The 15,011-nt window shown below is 41.3% G+C and overlaps 1 protein-coding gene across 7 annotated transcripts in view; it reads right to left on the reverse strand.

Annotated features, from left to right (window-relative positions):
* The window catches only part of MGST3 (microsomal glutathione S-transferase 3), a 1,219,025-nt gene that overhangs the window by 82,037 nt on the left and 1,121,977 nt on the right, over positions 1-15,011 (reverse strand). The gene's annotated exons all lie outside the window — the stretch shown is intronic.

The raw sequence follows: 15,011 nt of genomic DNA on the forward strand, positions 1-15,011 counted from the left end.
CCTGTGAGGATTTTACAGATGAGGACCCTGACGTCCAGTGGATTTAAGCAATTTCCCTAAAGCCTCTGCTAGGAAAAAGGAGAACTGGGCTTTCCATTGGAGTCTGCCTCACTCCAAAGCCCACGACAAATTATGAACATAAGTTCATCTTTATCTGATGACTCAGGACTTTGTCTCACTTCAGGACCACTCTTCTGAATGTGAGATTGTCAGGTAAAATTTGATAGCTGGAGATGTAGCAGCAGATGCAGGGGTGTGAGCACATGGACTGGCCTTAGGCAGTGTCCAGACTAGTGGGCCTCTGACTTCAGAGTGCCTAAGCATCCTCTGAGGGACTGCTAACAGTTCAGATTCCCAAGCCCTGCTTCAGAGGGTCTGTCTTGTTATGAAGCACCTAGGGTGACTGTTGCAGATGGTACGTGGTTCACACTTAACATCACTCTTAATGAATTTCTTATATGAATTTGGTTCTCCCTCCCTTCCTCCCTTTCTTCCCTCCTGCCTTGCACTCTCTCCCTCCTTCCCTCCTTTTCTCTCTTTTTCCCTTCCTTCTTTTTGCCTTTATTTCTTTCTTGGTGTTTTGCTTGTTCTCAGATTGCAGTATTGGGAAAAGTCAAAATAATCAAAGCTTCTGTCAGTTGCTTCCAATGACTTGAGGAAATCACTCACAACTACTATTCATGCCTCAATATTCTGTGCTGTCCTGTGGACTTCCTGTGAATGTCCTCCACACAGCCTCTGCCTTTTCTTGCTCTTCTGCCCTTCACACCATCCTGGAGAGTCCTTGATGGGTGGAACATACACTTATGCCTGGTGACTCTTTTCCAGTTTCAGCTCTCAGCGTTTTCACAGCCTCTGGTGAAACTTCACCCCTTGGGAACCTCTGGACCTGTGCTTTCCTAGTCGTGCTCACCTATTTGATGCTTTTATCATCTTGTGTTTCTAAAAAAGGAAATCCCTTTTTGGTTCACTTTTGATTCAGCTCTCCTTATTGCAGTTGGCTTAATATCTGGGTAGAGCTGTATGGATGATCCGACCTTGTCCTAGTTAGGCAGTTTTGTCTTCTCTTCTGGGCTTTTAGTGACAAGAACCCAACCTTCTTAGCAGGCTGGAATCTTTGCACAACATCACACAAACAGGAGATTCCTGTCTGTCTTTCTGCCTTGGCCTGTCTACTTGAATTCTGAAGTCAGGCTCCATGGGTTTGAATTCTGCTTGCTGACTGTGAACTTGGGCAATTTTTTTTTTTTTTGACAGTCTTTCTCTGTCACCCAGGCTGGAGTGCAGTGGCGTAATCTCAGCTCATCACAACCTCTGACTCCCTGGTTCAAGAGATTCTCCTGCCTCAGCCTGCCAAGTAGCTGGGATTACAGGCACGAGCCACCATGGCAATTTTTTAAAGCTCTCTAATCTCCCATTTTCTAATCTGTAAAATGAGGATCATAATGTGGTTATGTGGTTTAAAGGAAAGGATGCTTGAAATGAGAGCATACCTGGAGTATAGTAAATGGCTATTGCAATGATTGTTATTGGCTGACTTTTTTTTGTTCCTTCACTTTCCCAATTCACATTCTATTGGTCCTACAAGGCCCAGATAGAACTGTGCCCCCTCCATAAAGCTTTTCCTGTCCACTCAAGCCAGCAAGGAACTCTGTCCCAAATTCTCATGATTGCTGATGTCTGAGGTTCATGCTTGCTTATTTCCTTTAATATTTAATGTGTTACTACTGTACTGAATGCTAATTAATTTTATTCTTTCTCCCTATTGTGGAGAAGAGTCCTTGAGTACTGAAAATAAAGACTATTTTTTTTTTTCTTTTGGCCTCTCCACTATCAGTTATGTTATTAGTATTAGCCCTTCTTTCAGGTGTCAGGATTAAGGACATATAAATCAATACACTCAACATAAAGTCATTTGGGATAAATTGAGATAAATTGGCAGCATCTACATTGCAAATGGCAACATCCTGTTGTCTGACATTCAGCCATCTTTATCCTGTTGCTCTTACTAGATGGGGAGGAAAGTCCTTATTTAAGGAGTATCGCATTTTAGGCTTTGAGTGAGTCACTGGTAGAGAATAGGTGGAAGAAACCCGTCTCCTAAAGCTGGTGATTTGTAGCCCTGGATGAGCAGGAGAATTGCCTGAGAAACTTAAAAACAACACAGATATTAAGCCACATGGGCCAGTTAAATCCAAATCTCTGTGGTGGTTAAGACTTACTAGAAAATACTACACCTGATATAGTATTTTAAAAAAAACTTACCAGATAGTTTAATTATGCAGCCGAGGTTAGGAACCTTTCCCTGTTCTGAAGTCAGGTTCCCCGACCCCTATGCCTGATAAATGGACTTTGGTTTGAATTACCTGCATCCAGTCTATTTTTTTGGGGTGTTGGCTGCAATTAGCTTGTAGGAATTAGCTTTTAATACAGCATGGATGTCTTAAGGGGCCAAACCATGCCATTAAAGAGGTTATGATGCCAGAATGCCTTGCAGCCTTGCTCACTGACACTCAGTATACCTAGGAATAGAAGTTTCTTTGCCCTAGGTCGCTAGTGCCATAGCAGAGAACTGACAGAGCTCTCTAAGGACCTAAAGTATTTATAACTCTTATAGTATTTCTGCAAGGTGAGCTTTGCTGCCAGAAGCCTGAATTGTGGCTGCTAAGTCTCTAGGCAGAGAAGTCCAGTACAGCTGCTGTAGGCTGCTGGGCGAGACAGTTCTTACTGTGAAGAGATAGGAACTCAGGTGTCCTAGAGGACACAAAGCAGATCTTTGCGTCAGAGGACACAATGGAGAAAGGCTGGAGAGGAGATTTATCAGGCTGCCTCCTTTGCCTTGTTTTTGATATTTTGCAAAGGATTCATTAAGACCTTTTAAAAAACAGATTTATTGAGGTATAATTTGCATACCATAAACTTCATCTGTTTTAAGTGAACAATTCAATGAGGTTTCATAAATTTGCAGAGCTGTGCAACCATTACCACAATCCAGTTTTAGAATATTTCCATCATCCCCTAGAAATCCCTTGTACATATTTGCAGTTAGTTCCTGCTTCCAGCCCCAGATCCAGGCAACCAGGAATCTGCATTCTGTTTCTATAGTTCTGTTGTTATTGCATGTTTCATATAAATGAAATCATACAATATGTAGTATTTTGTGTCTGGCTTCTTTAATATTCCTGAGGCCATTCATGTCGTAGCATGTATCGTATTTTTTTCCCTGAATTGTTCATTGTGTGGATATGTCACATCTTATTTATTTATTTGACAGTTGGTGGGCATTTGGATTATTCCTACTTTTTCACTATTGTAAATAATGCTGCTATGAACATTGTGTACAAGTTTTTGTGTGTACATATGCTGTCATTTCTCTTGGATAAATAGCTAGGGGTGAACTCACTCGGTTGTATGGTAAATTTATATTTCAGAAACAGCCAAATTGTTTCCCAAAGTGCCATAGTATTTTGTATTCTCACTATAATGCATAAGGTTTCCAACTTCTCTACATCCTCACCAACTCTTATTATTGTCTGTTTTCTGATTCTGATGGGTGTATGGTGGTATCTTCTGGTTTTAATTTACATTTCCTTAATAATCAATAATGTCGGCATTATTTCATGGGATTATTTGTCATTCATATATCTCCTCTGTCTAAATATCTCTTCAAATCTTTTATTCATTTTCAAATTGGTTTCTTGTCTTATTATTTAGTTGTAAGAGTTTTTTTTGTTTGTTTGTTTGTTTGTTTTTACAAATTCCAGATAAATATGTTTTTAGATACATGATTTGCAAATATTTTCTTAGTGGCTTGTTCTTTCATTTTCTTAATGGTGTCTTTTGAAGCTCAAAGTGATTAAGTTTGATGAAGTCCACATGTGATTTTTTTTTTTTCTTTTTGAGTCATACTTTTAGTGTCCTATCTAAGAAATATTTGCCTACCCAAGATCAAGAAGACTTTCTCCTAGACTTTAGGGGATTTTAGATTTTCTTCTAAAACTTTTATAGCTTTAGCTCTCACATTTAAGTATGTGATTAATTTTGAGTTAATTTTTCTATATGGTGAGAGCAGGGGGTGTACATTAATCTTTTTGCATGTAGATATCCATTTGTTCCAATACTATTTTTTGCAAAGATTATCCTTTGCCCTTTGAATTGTCTTGGTGCCTTTGTTGAAAATCAATTCACCATAAATATAAGGGATTATTTCTGGACTCTCAATTTTATTCCAATGATTTATATGTTTATCTTTATAGTCAGTACTACACTGTGTTGATTACTGTAGCTTTATGATATGTTTTGCAATTAATTATAAGTCTTCCAACTTTCTTTTTATTTCCAAATTGTTTTGGCTACTCTGAGTCCTTTGTATTTCCATGTAAGTATTAGAATCAGCTTTTCAATTTCTGCAAAAAAAAAAAGAAAAAAAACCTGCTGGGGATTTTATTATAGATCAATTTGGGGGAATTATTGGTACCTTAACAATATTGAGCTTCCAGTACGTGAATGAAATGTTTCTCCCTTAATATAGGTTTCCTTTAATTTTTCTGAGCAATGACTTAATTTTTGGTGTACAAGTCTTACAATCAATACCTTCTTGTGTGTGGTCCTGCCAGGGACACTTGTTTTTTCCTCAGAGGTCTCACTGAAAGCAATGGAGAGAGATAACTGGCTGAGCAGCTAAGAGTAGGGGGCAGTGTGCCAAGTAGGAAAGGCGTGGGTCTGGGGGTCAGGAGGACCAGGTCTGAGCCATGGCAAGCCACTTAACCTCTCAGTTTGCTGACCTCTAAAATGAATGTAATACAATTTGTTTTGCTTCAATGTTGTAAGCATTAGAGTTAGAAAAATGTTGGGATAGAGTGGGTGTTCATGATTTGCTGCCTGACCTTGTTGGTGCCTGTGATGATGATTATACAGCATTGTGCATGCCATTAAACGGGAGGGGAGGAACTTGAGAGGAGATCTTAGGGCCCTAGTCCTGGCCAAAGAGTCTCCTTACAGCCCAAGACAGAAGCTGATGATCCACAGTAGAGAAGAAGAGAATATTCCAGTTCATTTTATCTCCACACAGCTCATTGAATTAGCTACTATCACCTGAATTTTACACCAAGAAAACTGATGTTCAGAGAAATAAAGTCGAGTTCCTAGGATCACAAAGTGGGTAAGAGGCAGAGCAGGATTTAAACCCAGATTTGTTTGACTTCAAAGCTTATGCTTTTTCACTGTTTCTCATCACACCCACTGACCCCACAATGTCTCATAAGGGGATCTGCAAGGCAGCCCTAAATTCCAAGCAGGACATGTAAGTCCTCAATGGATAAATGGACACTGATAAGTGATTACTATATCTTGCTTCTCCTTGTTCCTTAACATGTTAAAGTTTTAACTTTGCCTCAAGATTCAGAAAGGTAGTGATGACTCCTATTACCAAGGATCAGGTGCAAGCTGAATTCATAAGGGGTGATCATAGTGAGCTATTACAAAAAGTCACCTGGCTATAGAGATTGAGATAAAAATGAAACCTTTGTTTCCAATGTTTTAGTGTGACCTGACTTGAGCACCACATTTCACCAAATTTCAAGCCAAAAACTCCCATGTTCTCAGCTGTGATAGTTTGTGAGAGGAAGATGGAGCTTGTGGCAATATGGGCTTTGGATCCGGAGCTGTAAATATTCTCCTGCTGGTTGCTCTTGGCTTGCTCAACAGTAGCACAACTGTCAATGTATTAACATGTCTTGTTTCCCATGTGGAAGACTTAGGTTTTGATTTCTAGGAGATTCATTAATATGGCGATATAGAGAATGCATGGGCTTTGGAATCAGTTAGATGAATTTTTGTTCCATTTCCATTATTTATTTGCTAGCTTTGTGATCCTGACAAATGTATTTAACTTATCTGAGCCTGTAAAATGGTGAAAATAATTGTCATGAGGATTAAGATGAGATAATGTCTATAAACCACTTATTAGTGCCAGGTATATAATACAATCTAGACAAATAGTACTATTTCTTCTTTGGACTGGAGTTTAAAATAAGTAGATTTAGTGTCAAAGATATCTCACTGTGAACAAGTATATTAGTCAGCATTTGCTGCAGTAACAAACAGCCCCCAAAGCTCAGCTGCTAAAAATGACATTCAGGCCAGGTATGGTGGCTCATGCCTATAATCCCAGCACTTTGGGAGGCCAAGGTGGGAGAACTGCTTGAAGCCAGGATTTTGAGACCAGCCTAGGCAACACAGTGAGACCCCTATCTCTAAAAAAATTAAGAAAAAAACAGCTGGGCATGGTGGCACACACCTATAGTCTCAGTTACTTAGAAGGCTGAGACAAGAGGATCACTTGACCCCAGGAGTTCAAGGCTGCAGTGAACCATGACTGGGTTACTGCATTCCAGCCTGGGCAACAGAATGAGACCTCGACTCTATAAAATAAAAAAAAAATCACATTCGTTTATGTATTGCTTATGTTGCATGAGGGCTTTGCTGGACTTTGCTAGGTTGGGTTCTGCTCTTTGTATCTTTTTATTGCAAGACCCTGGTTGAAGGAACATGCTGTTCTTATGGTGGAGGGCAGAAACTCAAGAGGACTGGAGCCAATCCATGTTAGTGTATTTAAAGTCTCTGCTTGGCCATGGTGTGTATCATATTTGCTCACATTGATGATCATATGGTCAAGCTCAGAGTCATTTGGTAGGTAAGTGTACTTCATCTAAAGGGAAACATGGTAGGAGGTTTATAAATGAATAGTGTAATCTGTAACAAGTAAGAATTTTAATAGAGGCAATTCTTGGTAATACAAGTATTGATCATTGCATACATGGAATATTTGAGCCTTTTCATTTCTATCTTTCCCTTTGGCTATGGAAGTTTGTCTCCTTATTCAGTTTTTCTTACTTAAAGCAGAGCTGATGAAAGATAATTTGTCAATATCTGAGAAAAGATTTCCTGTTTCTCTTCCAACCTCTTATTCTCAGCCACTTGTGATTCATCCTTCTTTACTGTTGGCATTCTCAAGGCTTTCGTAGGCCCCTTTCTCTTCTTCTATGCTTTTCTACAGGTGATCTTATACATAACCATGGCTTCAGTTAAGTACTCTCTGATGATTCTTATTTCCACATTCTCAGCACAGATGCCTCAGAGTCCCAGACCCATATAGCCTACTGCCTGCTCGACAGCTCTGCTATGATTTCCACATAAATGTCAGTATAGTAAGACTTAACTCTGGTCACTGTAAGTGTACACTCAAGGACCGGGCCATCCAGCCAGTTGTTCTTGGCAAACACTTAGAATCCGTTCTTAGTATCTCCTTCTCCCTTACTCTCCCATCCAATCAATCTACAGATTCTCTTCTCTTTACCTCCTTGGGGACTCTGTGGTCAGCCACTTCTTCCCATCCCCACTGCTACCACCAAACCATGATCCTCTTTCACCTGGCAATTGCAATGCCCCCTAATTGTCTTTTTACATCCTTTCTTTTCCCTTTCTAGTCAGAGTCTTTTTATTTAAATTCAAACTTGGTCATATCTTCTTTTGGCTTAAAACTCTTCAATGACTTTCAGTAGCTTTTAGGATAAAGACCAAAACCCTTTCCATGGCCCTGCTGATTTGGCCTTTTCCTGTCTCTCCCATTTTATTTTGCACCCCTTTTCTTATTGCTTATATTGTAGCTTCAATGCTCTCTTCTTTCAAATCCTTGAATATGTCATGCTGTCACCTGCCTTTGGGACTCTGCACATGCTTTCCTCAGTTGCAATGTTTTTTCCTGATCTCCATCCTTGAAATCCCAGCTCAGATGTCTCCTTGTTGAAACGCTCCTTAACTTCTCCAGGCTGAGAGAGCTCTTTGCTCTTCTGTGGTCTAAAAAAGTCTATACATATACTTATGTGTGTAGAATCCATCTTGTAATGTTATTATTTGCTTATATGACCCTCTGCCTGGGGTGCAAAGTCTTAGAGTAGGGTACCATCTCATTTTCCAAACAATTTTTAAACATTCTTTTGATCTCAAAAAAAACTGTGCAAAATCCAGGCTTAGATAAAACAAGATTCCCCACTTGAGGACTTCTTTTAAATGAAACCCCGTAATAACAAGCATAAAAAATTGGAGGCGGCCGGACATGGTGGCTCACGCCTGTAATCCCAGCACTTTGGGATGTGGAGGCGAGTGGATCACGAGGTCAGGAGTTCAAGACCAGTCTGGCCAAGATGGTGAAACCTCATCTGTACTAAAAATACAAAAATTAGCCAGGCATGGTGACGGGTGCCTGTAACCCAGCTACTCGGGAGGCTGAGGCAGGAGAATCGCTTGAACCCGGGAGGTGGAGGTTGCAGTGAGCTGAGATCATGCCATTACACTCCAGCCTGGGCAATAAGAGCAAAACTCCATCTTAAAAAAAAAAAAAAAAAAAGGAGGTAGGAGGAATATCAGAGCTCTAGCCCACAACCTTTATTTTTACTTAATAAAAAAATTGAAGGCTAGAGAGATGGAATGGTTTGCTTATGATTATGTAGCTGGTGGTGTCAAGCAAGAAAAAAACACGAGTGCTATGAGTCCATCTGAAAAAGAGCATTCTTGTGTGTGGGGTGCTAAGGTGGCTCATTCTCTCCCCGAAGCTACCAATTTTTTTTGAAGACCTAATTTGTGCCAGTAATTATATTAAAGTCCTTTGCATAAAGAGTCTCTAACTTTTAGAACCACAAGGCGAGTTTAATCCCCATTTTAATTTGAGGGAAAAGGAGAATAACAGAGATTATAATGTGTTCAAGGTTCATGTCACTCACTAGGAAATGTCTAACCATGTCAATACTACTTATCATTATATTGTATTTCTTTTTACTTGTTTATTGGGCAGGGTGAGGAGTTAAGACTAGATCAGCCTAAGGAGATTTTCATTGGAAACTGGTAATCCCTGAGAGGCTTTCTTAGTAGGAGACTTGCAAGGTTTCAGCGCTTTAATATAAGTTGTTGCAGTATGAGTTTCAGTGAGCTTGTAATTCAGGGAGCTTTATGAAGCCCCTGCCATGTGTACTGCACCGTGCCAAGTTAAGTGGAGGTAAAGAAGAACTAGAAGCCAGGAGTATGCACCAGTCCTGATCCATTTTGCTGAATGAGAATGAGCCCAGAGTCACTTAAGTGAGTCCGAGGAGTGGCATGCAAGTAAACTCTAAGTTATGTATCTGAGTCTGTTGTTCTTTTTTTTTTTTTTTTTGATATGGAGTTTTGCTCTTGTTGCCCAGGCTGGAGTGCAGTGGCGTGATCTCAGCTCATTGCAATCTCCGCCTCACACATTCAAGCGATTCTCCTGCCTCAGCCTCCCTATTAGCTGGGATTACAGGCATGTACCACCACACCTGGCTAATTTTGTAATTTTAGTAGAGACAGGGTTTCACCATGTTGGTCAGGCTGGTCTCGAACTCCTGACCTCAGGCGATCCGCCCATCTCGACCTCTCAAAGTGCTGGGATTACAGGCATGAGCCACCACTCCTGGCTGTTGTTCTTAAATGTTAATCTCTTGGCCTAAATAGTCGGCCTGCTTAAAACATCAACCAGCCCTAACCCTTTCATCATCTGATTCTTGTCAAACACCGAGTGTTGCGTTGAGAATTCCCCACATTCTTAGTGGTTCCTCTGTACTCCTCAGTAGTATCAGAACTATTATTGCCAGAGCTGATTGACAGTGTGCGGTCTTCACCATCTGGCTCCTTGCAAAGAACGGATAATCCTTTTAAAGTCTTAATAGTAATAGATGATTTGTTTGGCCTTATTTTCTAACATTAGCTTTTAGACAGACTGTGTCAAATCCACAGGTTTTGAATTTGCATCCTAGCCTACAGATGGAGAGCAGTTACTTAGAAACAGGAAAGAGCTGAGAACAGGGTCATGCAAAATCAGATCTGGAAAAGCTTATTTTGCTAATTTCCTTAATGTGGAAGTCTTTTTATGTGTACCTAGAGGAAGAGTAAGTTGGTAGAGAAAACGTGAAACGTGGTGTCAGGAAGATCTGGGTTGCTGAACATCTCAGTTCTGCTGGGGACTAGCGAAACAGGACAACCATGAATCTTTCTAAGCCTTAGTTTTTTTAACCCATACAATGGGGACAGTAATATCTTTCAAAGTTGTGAAGTGATTTGTGAGTTAGAAATCAGTCTAAATTTATTAGGTAGTGTTTTATGTGGAGCCCAGTCCTTTCTTCCTTAGGTAGGCCGGTATTGAGGAAATGTAGGGAGGTAGGTGAGGTTGTACACAGAAGGGTTGCTTGTGAGGTATCCTCAGTCCAGGAACGACCTTGCAATCTCAGAAACAGCTGCTGTGTAGATGGGCTTGGCAAAGACCCGGCAAAAAGAGAAACTTCAACAGATGGGCTCAGGAGAGGTGACCAGACACTGCTTCCCTCCTCCCCTTTTGTTAACCTCAGGTACAGAAGGTTGAGTTACTCAGAATCCTCCCTTAATGGTGTGTTATCATCCTTGTTCCAGGCTAGGCTCCTCTCTTATTTTGTTTAATCCTCTTTACCACCAATTCCCACTCATCATTTTCTGCATGTACATTCATATAATGTGTTTAAAAGTGTATTTAAAATAGTGCCTCCTTTGTGACAGGTTTTGCTCTCATCCTTGGGAGACGTCAGTGAACAAAATAAGCAAAAATGCCCATTCTCAGGGAGCTTATATTCTAGAGGTGAAGGTGGGGGTGAGAAGACAGTACTTATTGCCTTTTAGACTAGGATACAATTTAGTTATTACAGTTGATTATTGTCTAAGTTAAAACTTGAGCAGGGTAAGGGGGAAGGAGTGTGAATGCATGTATAGGGGACTTTGAAGGGTTACAAGCCCAGGCAGAGGGAAGAGCCAGTGCAAAGGCTATGTGGCAGCATCAATGCCCCATATCATTTCATGGCAGCAGGGAGGCCGGTGAGGCTGGGCAGAGTGAGCAACGGGGCAGTGATAGAGGATGACATCAGGTAAAGAGGTGGTGGGAGTAGGGGTGGAGGCACATCATTTAGGGCCTGGTGGGACATTGTGAAGACTTTGGCTCTTATTGTGATAGGGAGCCATTTCAGGATGCTGAGTGTTGTAGAGTGTTCTCATTATATTTATTCTTTTTTTCCCCTACTCAGCTGTATTCATCTTGTTACTAGATGTATGCCTATTTATTTATTTATTTATTTATTTATTTATTTATTTTGAGATGGAGTCTCGCTCTGTCGCCCAGGCTGGAATGCAGTGGTATGATCTTGGATCACTGCAAGCTCCACCTCCGGGGTTCATGCTATTCTCCTGCCTCAGCCTCCTGAGTAGCTGGGACTACAGGCGTCTGCCACCATGCTCGGCTAATTTTTTTTTTTTGTATTTTTTAGTAGAGACGGGGTTTCACCATGTTAGCCACGTTGGTCTCGATTTCCTGACCTCGTGATCTGCCCACCTCGGCCTCCCAAAGTGCTGGGATTACAGGCATGAGCCACCGCACCCGGCTCCTAGTTACTTATTTCTAACTGTCCTATAGTAATCCACAAATTTTCCCTAGTCACTCTTCCAACCCCCTGCCATTACAAATAATACTGCCATGGATGTCTTTGTATGTGTTCCCTTGTGCACTTGTATGATCATATCTGTGGAGAAACACGCAGGAACAATTGGGCTTGCTGGGTCCCAGGGTAGACAGACACTGAATTTCACTTAATAGTGCCAGATGACTCTCTAGGCTGGCTGCACCCATTTAGAGTCCCTTCAGCAAGGCATGAGGGTTCCTGCAGCTCAATATGCAGCATCCAGATTTGAAAGCTTTGCAAATCTAATAGGGACACAGTGACATCTATTGTGTTCATTTGCATTCTCTGATTACTGATGAGCGTCAGCATCTCTTTATATGCTTGCTAGTTTTTTTTTTTTTTTTCCCTTCTCCTATCCATTGCCTGTTCATACTCTTAGCCATTTTTTTTTTCTATTGGAGTTCTGTGCTTTTCTTTTTGATTTGTAGGAGCTCCTTGTATGTTCTGGATATTATCCAGAGTTGTTTTTAGAAGCTTAGATTTAGAGGTGACCTTTGAGGTAATCTAGTCTAACCACTTCATTTTATAGTTGGGGAAACTGAGACCCAAGCAATGAAGTGATTTTTTTCAGATTACATACACAGTGGAAAAGCTGAGACTCGAAATCAATACTTTTTCCCTATATCATATTTAGTGGGAGGACTTGCACTGAGGCAGGAATGAAAGTCAAAGGTGAGCAGGAGCTGTAGGGCATTGCTGCTTCTCCACTATCTGCATTTCTTTGCAGGCAGAAGAGCCACTTTACCTGACTTGTTGGCCAAGGCTAGCTCTGGACCCAAGAGACCCTGGGTCTGATGACCATTTCCTCCTCCCATTCACACTGTCATGACCTTATTTCAGGACTTTATCCTCTTGCTTGACTTGTGTTTCTCATATTTTGGTGTGTATGAAATTCACCTAGTGAACTTATTAAAATGCGGGATACTGCCCATCCTTCCTGAGCATCTGAAGGAATGAGAGATCCTCAGAATCTTGATGCGGGTCCGTGAGCCTTCTTTGGAGAAACATTGACCACTTTTGTCAGCTCCCTGATTGGTCTTCTGTCTCCATTTTCTAGTCACCTTCATTTGTCTTCATCTTCTAGTCACCTTCATTTCTCTTCTAGGCTCCAAACACAAGTACAACTCTTCCCCTAACACATCTGTTTGCCATACCTCCATACTCACACCCTTACCATCCATTTGAAACGCTCCTTCCTGTGTGAAATTCTATGATTTTTCAAGATGTAGGTCAACCATAGTCTCCCCTAAAAAGCCCTCCCTGATTTTTCTGAGAATTAAGTGCAGGGGCCTGTTGCAAATGGGGAAATGCGGCAGGTGGTATGAGTGTCCCATTGACTAGTACCCTACCCTTTGTAATCACGATGGACACCTCGCCATTTAAGGTGGTTAAAGACAAAAGACTCCTCTCAGAGGAAAGGAGAAACATCCTAGACCAGCTGGTCTTTCCTTTAAAAAAATTCATTTTTATCAGATATACATGCACATAGTTTAAAGAGTAGCAGTTGTACAACAGTTTTTTATTAAACAGCAGTCTTCCATTTTTTTTGTCCTAGTGTTTTTTCCTCTCCAGAGGCAAACACCTGGAACTCTTTTTGCTGATTCTTTTGATATGTCTAAAAGGTATGCTTTTATTGCTCCTATTTGATTTTTCAGTGTTAGGCACCAGCTATGGACTTTCCACTGAGACAATGCGGATTTAACCCTCCCTCCTTCCCATATTCCTTCCCCATATTTTATTGCCCAGCACGTTTTTGCATCCAGTATGCCGTGTGGTGATTCTCTCCACCTTGGTGACTGATGTTGCCAGCCACCTGGCTATCCAAATCAGAAATTTGGGCCCTCTCCTTAACTCCTTCTTCTTTCTCTGAATCCTCCCTCCATTGATTCTTCCCCAACCTCCCATATCCAGTTACTCATGAAATTCTGTCAACTCTACCTCTGACATAACCTCACATATTCATTCAGTTCTGTTTATTCCCACAGCCACTGCCTTTGGTCTATCACCTTCACCCCTCCGCTAGAATACTACAGTACTGCTAGTCTCCCTGTTTCCCATCATGCCTCCCTCTGGTCTCTTCTTCACCTTATAGCCAGAGTGAGTTTTCTCAAACACAGGTTAACTAGACTCGGTGGTTCTCATGCTTACAACTCTCATGCTTACTTCAGGAGCAAGTTCCATATCTTATCCTGGTGGTGCAGAGACAATTCCTTGTTTTCCATAGCATTCCTGGCACACAGACTACGTTTCTCTGCAGTAAGGTTGGGACCATGTGAAATGTGAGTGGAAGTGACACGTGTCGTTTCCAGGCCCAGCAGTTACAAGCTGTGTGCCTATGGCCTCTCTTTCCTCTTCTGGAGTGGACCTCTGAGGCCATGTCCTAGGTGCTGGAGCTACAGGGTGGGAGGGCTCCCTACCCACGTAGGACTCTACATGAGTGACAAGTTAGTCTTTGTTGTGGTAAGCCAATGAAACTTTGAGGTTAATTTGTTATTGTAGCATAGGCTATCATAATCCTGACCACCACAGGGATATAAAAGGCCCTTCAGGATCTGATCTTGCTTCTCACTCTAACATTATTTCTCTGTTCTTCCTTCCCTTATATTCTATATTCCAGTTATAATGGCATGCCAGGCTCTTCCTCACTTCCAGGCCTTTGTATATGCAGTTCTTTTTGCTTAGGATGTCTTTTTGTCACCCACGTCCACTTTACTACTTTGCCCAGTGAATCTCAACTCAACTTTCAAGCCTCAGCATAGATGCCTCTTGCTCTGAGAAGCCCTCCAGGACACGCTACTGCCTCCTGGTTGAGGCGCCCTTCCTCTGGGTCCTTAGAATACTGTGCCGGCCCTTCACTTACCACTCTGCCTTGAAATGGCCTGTTTTCTTGTTTCTCCACCAAAGTGAACTGGAAGCTCCCTGAGCTTCACGACTTTGCCCCATTCACTGTGATCTTCTCAGGCCTCGTCAGAGTAGGTGCTCAGATCATTTTTGTGGAATGAGTTATTGCTGGAAGATCCAGGCAAAATCTTGGGGGAGAAGCTATCATGAAAAGCTGCAATTCAGATTTCTTTTGCTAAGACTTTCTTAGTAGTTTAAATTCCTGAGAGACAATATTGATTAGTGATTTGGAGGAAACAGTCTATAGTCAGACAGAGCTGGTTTCACTTCTGGTTGTACTAGATGTGTGATATTTAGCAAGTTACTTATCCTCTTAAGCCTCAGTTTCAGGATCTGATGGGAATAATGCCTACTGCATGGGATTGTTGTGATGATTCAATTAGTTGAGATGCGCGTGTTTGTGTGTGTATGTGTATGTGTTTATGTGTATGTATATGCACTTAGAACAATGCTTAACATATAGAAGTGCCCAATAAATGTTAGACGTGTTATTACATTAAGAATACCCTAATTGCAAATAGGGTATCCTAGATTGGGTCTTGGAACAGAGAAAGGGCATTG

The sequence above is a fragment of the Macaca thibetana genome, chromosome 1 (genome assembly GCF_024542745.1).
Source record: "Macaca thibetana thibetana isolate TM-01 chromosome 1, ASM2454274v1, whole genome shotgun sequence".
NCBI lineage: Eukaryota > Metazoa > Chordata > Mammalia > Primates > Cercopithecidae > Macaca > Macaca thibetana.